The sequence below is a fragment of the Lathamus discolor genome, chromosome 2 (genome assembly GCF_037157495.1).
Source record: "Lathamus discolor isolate bLatDis1 chromosome 2, bLatDis1.hap1, whole genome shotgun sequence".
Lineage (NCBI taxonomy): Eukaryota > Metazoa > Chordata > Aves > Psittaciformes > Psittacidae > Lathamus > Lathamus discolor.
In genome coordinates, this window is record NC_088885.1 from 521,988 (window position 1) to 530,152 (window position 8,165).

General features: G+C 52.9%; 1 long non-coding RNA gene across 1 annotated transcript; it reads right to left on the reverse strand.

Annotated features, from left to right (window-relative positions):
• Positions 1-3,807: 3,807 nt before the first annotated feature.
• Positions 3,808-7,566, reverse strand: LOC136007517 (uncharacterized). Its single transcript, XR_010609741.1, has 2 exons — positions 6,742-7,566; positions 3,808-5,127 (listed from the first exon to the last, which is right to left on the reverse strand). It is a non-coding gene; the product is annotated as an uncharacterized LOC136007517 (long non-coding RNA).
• Positions 7,567-8,165: the final 599 nt, after the last annotated feature.

The following is an 8,165-nucleotide window of genomic DNA, read 5'->3' on the forward strand; positions in this document are numbered from 1 at the left end:
GTGGCCAAAATGCGGTACTGCAGGTGTTGGAAAGGGGGGGGGCAGGTGAGTGGCTCAGTGCAGCGCTTGCTGCTGCCATCCGGTGGCCAAAATGCGGAACTGCAGGTGTTGGAGATGGGGGGGCAGGTGAGTGGCTCAGTGCGGCGCTAGCTGCTGCCATCCTGTGGCCAAAGCGCGGTACTGCAGGTGTTGGAGATGGGGGGGCAGGTGAGTGGCTCAGTGCGGCGCTAGCTGCTGCCATCCTGTGGCCAAAACGCGGTACTGCAGGTGTTGGAAATCGGGGGATGGCGGTGAGTGGCCCCGTTAAGCACTGCCACCCCCAGGCTCCGATTCGCTGAGGAGAAGCCTGTCAGTCACTCTCAGTCCCGCCCCGTTTCCTCTCTGCCCCCCCACGTCGCCCATTGGCTGAGGCGCCTGTCAGTCACTCTCAGTCCCGCCCCGTTCCCGCTCTGCCCCCCCACGGCGCCCATTGGCTGAGGCGCCTGTCAGTCACTCTCAGTCCCGCCCCGTTCCCGCTCTGCCCCCCCACGGCGCCCATTGGCTGCGGCGCCTGTTAGTCACTCTCAGTCCCGCCCCGTTCCCGCTCTGCCCCCCCACGGCGCCCATTGGCTGAGGCGCCTGTCAGTCACTCACAGTCCCGCCCCGTTTCCGCTCTGCCCCCCGACGGCGCCCATTGCCTGCGGCGCCTGTCAGTCACTCTCAGTCCCGCCCCGTTCCCGCTCTGCCCCCCCACGGCGCCCATTGGCTGAGGCGCCTGTCAGTCACTCTCAGTCCCGCCCCGTTCCCGCTCTGCCCCCCCACGGCGCCCATTGGCTGAGGCGCCTGTCAGTCACTCTCAGTCCCGCCCCGTTCCCGCTCTGCCCCCCCACGGCGCCCATTGGCTGAGGCGCCTGTCAGTCACTCTCAGTCCCGCCCCGTTTCCGCTCTGCCCCCCCACGGCGCCCATTGGCTGAGGCGCCTGTCAGTCACTCTCAGTCCCGCCCCGTTCCCGCTCTGCCCCCCCACGGCGCCCATTGGCTGAGGCGCCTGTCAGTCACTCACAGTCCCGCCCCGTTTCCGCTCTGCCCCCCGACGGCGCCCATTGCCTGCGGCGCCTGTCAGTCACTCTCAGTCCCGCCCCGTTCCCGCTCTGCCCCCCCACGGCGCCCATTGGCTGAGGCGCCTGTCAGTCACTCTCAGTCCCGCCCCGTTCCCGCTCTGCCCCCCCACGGCGCCCATTGGCTGAGGCGCCTGTCAGTCACTCTCAGTCCCGCCCCGTTCCCGCTCTGCCCCCCCACGGCGCCCATTGGCTGCGGCGCCTGTCAGTCACTCCCAGTCACGCCCCGTTCCCGCTCTGCCCCCCCACGGCGCCCATTGGCTGAGGCGCCTGTCAGTCACTCTCAGTCCCGCCCCGTTTCCGCTCTGCCCCCCCACGGCGCCCATTGGCTGCGGCGCCTGTCAGTCACTCCCAGTCACGCCCCGTTCCCGCTCTGCCCCCCCACGGCGCCCATTGGCTGAGGCGCCTGTCAGTCACTCTCAGTCCCGCCCCGTTTCCGCTCTGCCCCCCCACGGCGCCCATTGGCTGAGGCGCCTGTCAGTCACTCTCAGTCCCGCCCCGTTTCCGCTCTGCCCCCCCACGGCGCCCATTGGCTGAGGCGCCTGTCAGTCACTCTCAGTCCCGCCCCGTTCCCGCTCTGCCCCCCCACGGCGCCCATTGGCTGAGGCGCCTGTCAGTCACTCTCAGTCCCGCCCCGTTCCCGCTCTGCCCCCCCACGGCGCCCATTGGCTGCGGCGCCTGTCAGTCACTCACAGTCCCGCCCCGTTTCCGCTCTGCCCCCCCACGGCGCCCATTGGCTGAGCCGCCTGTCAGTCACTCTCAGTCCCGCCCCGTTTCCGCTCTGCCCCCCCACGGCGCCCATTGGCTGAGGCGCCTGTCAGTCACTCTCAGTCCCGCCCCGTTCCCGCTCTGCCCCCCCACGGCGCCCATTGGCTGAGGCGCCTGTCAGTCACTCTCAGTCCCGCCCCGTTCCCGCTCTGCCCCCCCACGGCGCCCATTGGCTGCGGCGCCTGTCAGTCACTCTCAGTCCCGCCCCGTTTCCGCTCTGCCCCCCCACGGCGCCCATTGGCTGAGGCGCCTGTCAGTCACCTTCAGACCCGCCCCGTTTGCACGTCGCCCCGCCACGGCTCCCATTGGGTGAGGCGCCTGTCAGTCACTCTCAGTCCTGCCCCGTTTCCGCTCTGCCCGGAGTGTATCCGAGCTGGTGCGGAAGCCACCTAAATGGAGCGAGGCCTCCGAAGCGACCCGTGTGGCTCCCAGTGGGTCCCAGAGGAGCGGACACCCAACATTGCCCGCTTATCACCCTCCATTTCCTCCCATTACCCTCCGTAACAGGGGACGACACGGCACTGCTCGGCACGGCTCGGCACGGCTCGGCACGGCACGGCTCGGCTCTGCACGGCACGGCACGGCTCGGCACGGCTCGGCTCGGTACGGCTCGGCACGGCACGGCTCGGCTCGGCACGGCACGGCACGGCTCGGCTCGGCACGGCACGGCACGGCACGGCTCGGCACGGCTCGGCTCGGCACGGCACGGCACGGCTCGGCTCGGCACGGCACGGCACGGCACGGCACGGCTCGGCACGGCACGGCACGGCTCGGCTCGGCTCGGCACGGCACGGCTCGCCTCAGCCAATGGGAGCCAACGGGGGGCGACGCGGAAATGGGGCGAGTCTGAAGGTGACTGACAGGCTTCTCAGCCAATGGGAGCGGAGAGGCGGGACGATGCTTAAGGGAGCCACTCACCGCCCCCCCCATCCCCACCACCTGCAGTACCGCGTTTTGGCCACAGGATGGCAGCATTTAGCGCCGCACTGAGCCACTCACCTGCCCCCCCATCTCCAACACCTGCAGTACCGCGTTTTGGCCACAGGATGGCAGCACCTAGCCTTGCACCGAGACACTCCGCGCCCCCCCTATCTCCACCACCTGCAGTACCGAGGTTTGGCCACAGGATGGCAGCAGCTAGCGCTGCGCTGAGCCACTCACTTGCCCCCCATCTCCACCACCTGCAGTACCGTGTTTTGCCTACAGGACGGCAGCAGCTAGCGCTGCGCCACTCACTTGCCCCCCGCCATCTCCAACACCTGCAGTACCGCGTTTTGGCCACATGATGGCAGCAGCTAGCGCTGCACTGAGCCACTCACTTGCCCCCCATCTCCAACACCTGCAGTACCGCGTTTTGGCCACAGGATGGCAGCATTTAGCGCTGCACTGAGCCACTCGCCCCCCCATCTCCAACACCTGCAGTACCGCGTTTTGGCCACAGGATGGCAGCACCTAGCCTTGCACCGAGACACTCCGCGCCCCCCCCATCTCCACCACCTGCAGTACCGAGGTTTGGCCACAAGACGGCAGCAGCTAGCGTGCACTGAGCCACTCCTTCGCGCCCGCCCCCCCCCACTCCCATCTCCACCACCTGCAGTTCCAAGGTTTGGCCACAGGATGGCAGCAGCGACCCGTGTCCTGCGCCACGCCATGGCACCCTCGCCCCCCCCCTCCCGCCCCCCGTTAAGAACCTTGAACACAGAACACTCTTTCTGCCACGGCCCTCACTGGGGTTCACAACAAAAACGACGGCGTGAAGAGAGATGAACTGCGGTTGATAGCTTACATCAATAAAAACCCTTCTTCAGTAAAAAACCACCGTGCACCCATTACAAATGTTATTCTGTTGCTCTGGTATGTTTACAAAGATAGATACGTTAAAAGGAAATAGATGCTATAAATACATATAAAATACTTTTGTTATTACAAATTACATATTGCGCTGTTCTGTATTACCTGTTTAATAGATAAATGCATAGTGAATTCTGTATATGCACACACTCATAAATGAAACGTAAGAACCCTTGGCCAAAGTTGGGTGGAAGGACGAGAAGAAAGATAAATTCATTCCTGTTGGAATACATGGCTGCAGTCACTCAATGAAGTTGTAAAAAGAACCCAAAACCCCAAGGGGGAAGGATATTTAACTTCTCATTGATTCCTGTTACTCACTTTCTAAACAAAAATTGATCAACCATGTCAATACCACAGTAATTTGCTGTTACTGTGTTACAAAAAGCTGTGACTGCCCAGTTCTGGAGAAGAAGCGCTCCTGGACTTCATGCTGCATTAAGAGTAATGACTGAGAGAGCTGGAGCCCTTCTGGAATAGGGAACAGAGAGATTTATGGATGCATGTTCAACAGTGCAAGTAGAGTGTGCCTGTGCAAGACAAGTGGACCACCTGTTACAAAGACTGCAAGATCTTTGCTATAAGATGTAAGAACCATAATAGCAGACACATCGGAAGAAAATATTAAACATTATACAACTTGTTTCTAGAAAATAATGAAATATTTTCTAGACCATGATATTTTCTATAGTCCATTACCAAAAAGAACTGCGTTCCTCATCTCGAAATGCTTTTATTTCAGGTGTGTTTTGTGGAAAAAAAACATGAAGTATATGGTCTTTCAGTAGTGAATATAATTCAGACTAAGCATTAAGAAATTAAAAACACGTGGAAAGCAGTGTTTTGTAATGCTATGGGGAAAACCAGAGTCACCTCACAGTCATTAAACTTAGAGCAACGTCCTGTGCAATACGTTCCTGTCGCTCATCGCTCTGCCCAGGTGCAGGACAACTGGCTTCATACTTCTTCCTCAAGCCTTTCAAACATATCCGCAAACTTTCTGGATCCAGTCGAGAATTTCTGCCAGTCTGAACCGATCTCACCGCTAAACGGCACACAGCTCTCTGTCTCCTCATCTCAGGAGTGCTCTTCTGCCTGCGCTGGTCTCAAAAGCACACCCATGCAGTAAAACAGGAAATCAATTCTTTTTCAGCAACCTGCAGTATAGTGTTTGATAACTGGTTCAGAAATACAGACTTTACCAACGTCTGCTTTGCTACAACGAGGGGCAGTGCTTCTCCCATATCCTTCCAGGAACTGAAAATGTCTCTGAGTTTTATGAAAACTGTGAATTACTCCATTACAATTTTCTGTTACACACCGAACAAAATTTGTTTTGCAATGTGACTTGTGATTTCCGATTTCCTTTGCAACCACAATGAGAGAGGATGGTAGGGAAGAAGCTTTTAATCCTAAATATATAAAAAGACAAATCAGGGGGTTGATGTCATTTTCCCCTACCTTCCACACTACAGCTGCCAGAATTAACCTATTTTTGGAGGGAGAAATATTAATTTTTATTAAAATAATTTTTATATAAATTTTCTCTTTGTGTCTCCTTTTGGTTTTAATAAGCAGCATGGGTTTAGGAGTCGCAAACAAAACGTCTCCTGTGTTAGTTACCTCTGAGACAGGCGTCCACAAGAAGTTGCTGCTGGTAGCACTGTAGCTGCCCAGGATGGGGCACATGAGGTGTTGAAGCTGGGAAATGGCACGCTGGTGCTGGCAGCTTCTCTGTTCAATTCGTTCAGTTGGGCAGGCCAGAAAATGCTACCGTTGTGCTAAATGCACTCTCCCTTAAACCCAGATATCCAGCAGATACGGATGTTGCGCTACTCTCTAACCAGCAGCCAAACTCCTGCACGCTCAGGGTAAGGAAGGGATGTACCTTTTTGTCCCTGCCCTAACACAGATTTTTCCCTTCTGCCCGTGGCCCTGGCTCCTCCGAAGAAGCTGTGCTTCCTCAGGTGCTCCCATATTGTAGGGGTAAAAATGAAAAAGGGTCAAGAAGGGAACCTGCCCTCTTTCTTAGCATGTAACTTTGTTCAAGTAAGGGCTGTTGCAGCATCTGAAACTGAGCTTGTGCAGCCAAAGGGAAGGAAACTTACCCTGAAATTCTGATAAAGAAACATTTTAAGTCCAGTTAATGGAAGTCTGACCAGAATCATTCCTAGGCCTCAGTTACCACTAGTCTGCAAGTCATGTGTAGCTAATTTTCTATTGGTTAAATGTCACCTAAATCTAAGTCCAGAACCTAGTATTTGGAAATGCACAGATTTCTGTAACTGCTTAAGTATGTAGCTATGCCTTACTGGCACTCACTCATTTCTTCACTGACCCATCATCAGTCAATCCGCGCAGTATTCAGTTTGACTGGTTCTGAAGTTAAAAGAGAAGTAAACGCACTTTCCTGAGAACACCGCTGCTTTAGTGGGACCTCTCAAAATCAGCCTGCGGCTGAGACACTGTAAAATTCCTGCCATTTTTAAAAGAAACTCTATGCCTTTTTGCTAAGCGAAAAGGGCTCGAACTGCTATCTGACTGATGTATCACTACGTACGGCAGACACGTGAGAGAGTTTTGCATAAACCTCAGCATTCACAGCTTTAAGCCTCTCCAGAACTTTCACCCACTTCTATCATCTACTCAAGCACTGTGTGCTGAGTTTGGCTCATCTCCGTCCGAGGTGAATCAAGTAGCTACTCGCATTATTAAAATATTTTTTTTTCATAGAATCACAGAACCGTTCGGGTTGGAAGGGACGTTAAAATCATCTAATTCCAACCCCCTTCCACAGGCAGGGACAATTTCATCCAGGTTCTTCATACTACCCCAAAACCAATATCTCACTGTGCAGTTAAAACACGCAAGTATTAAGAATATATTACAGATCTGCAGTTGTATCTCTGAGAGAGAAACTAACTCAGGAGAAATCTATCAGCAGAAAAATAATGTCAGGCGCCTATTAACTGGAAAAATGTCCTATATAACGTTTACTAAGTTAAAGTCATAGTGGAATCCATTACCACAGTTCTTTTCCTCTGTACAGCCTTTAGAGAGTGTGTAAGCAATTTTCTCTGTATTTCCAGTGCTGCTTCTCACATGTTGCACTTCAAAACGGTAGTTTCCCACACTGGGATATAAGGCATCTGTATGACACAATTCCAGGAAACATGTAGCAAATAATGTAAATGCCTAAATAAGGAAACAAGAAAGAAGATTTGTTTTGGAAATGATCCTGGAATAAATAATAGTAAATCAGAAAAATTAGGTACCACGTGACTCATAAGAGGTGAAACTTTCAACCCATCTAAAACCATCTTCCTGTTTTCTAAACAAGCCTCCAGCCTGTGTGACCACTGTGTGGAACTACCCCTGTACTTTGGAAAGGAGACAGCCAAGTAAAGAGGTTCAACATTTGAGCAATCAAAGCTGTACGAAGCAAACCTAAAGAGAGCGGATTGTTCTCTTTCTAGACAGAAACACAAACTCGCATTTATGATAAAATAATTAGAAGCGTTTTTTCACAGGTTTTTTGGGGGGTTTTTTTCCAAAACAGAATTATTTTTAAATTCAACCGATATTCACAGGCAGCCTAACAAATGCCAGTTCCTTCTTCAGCACTGGTACCTCTGTCAAGTTCATCAATTACGATGAGTGATTTGTCATTAGCATTTTGTATGGTGTATGTTATCTAGGAAAATATTTCCTGTGTTACCATCCCTACAAATGCGTTTCTGAAGAACCCCCATTAGGAACAGTGCTGCTCAGAGGGATGCCCAGAGGGATACTCGAGGAATACTCTGCCAAACTTAATACGGAAATTCTTAAAAATCATGTCAGAGCCATAAATTTTACCTTTTCGCAGCTTTCCAACAGCTGCCAATTCTAACCAAGCAAAGACTCCTCTCGCAGCATTCCTCCTCTCCTCCGTTGAATACATCACTTTCCCTCAAAACTGTATCAGTTTGGGAAAGGGAACTGAGGGAGCTCAGGCTCATTTAAGGTCCAAGAAACAACAAAATGTCAAAACTACTGTCCAACAGAGCACTGATTTTCACTTGTATTGGCATAACTTGTTATTTAGGATATGCCCTGGGTTTCTGTGGTTTATCATCAAGTAACAGATGAAAGCTGGATTTCTGACTTCTTTCTTAAGTACATTTCTTCAGTGGAAATATACTAGTACAATTCTCATTAGCCTAACAGTAAAAATGGGCCTTGGACCCTGGCTTAGTCATGTTTAATGCGTCTTTCATTTCCTTCACGAATGTTGATGATTTGTTTCTGTATTATCATCCATAACTATTCTGGTCAATATCTCCTCTGCTATTCGAAAGGAACAATACTCTGCTGGGACACAGGAATACGAAACAAGTAAAACATGAGTTTTCTCGTATGAGCGTGACATGACCATCTGCCTGAATACATCAGTGGGGAAAAATGTTAG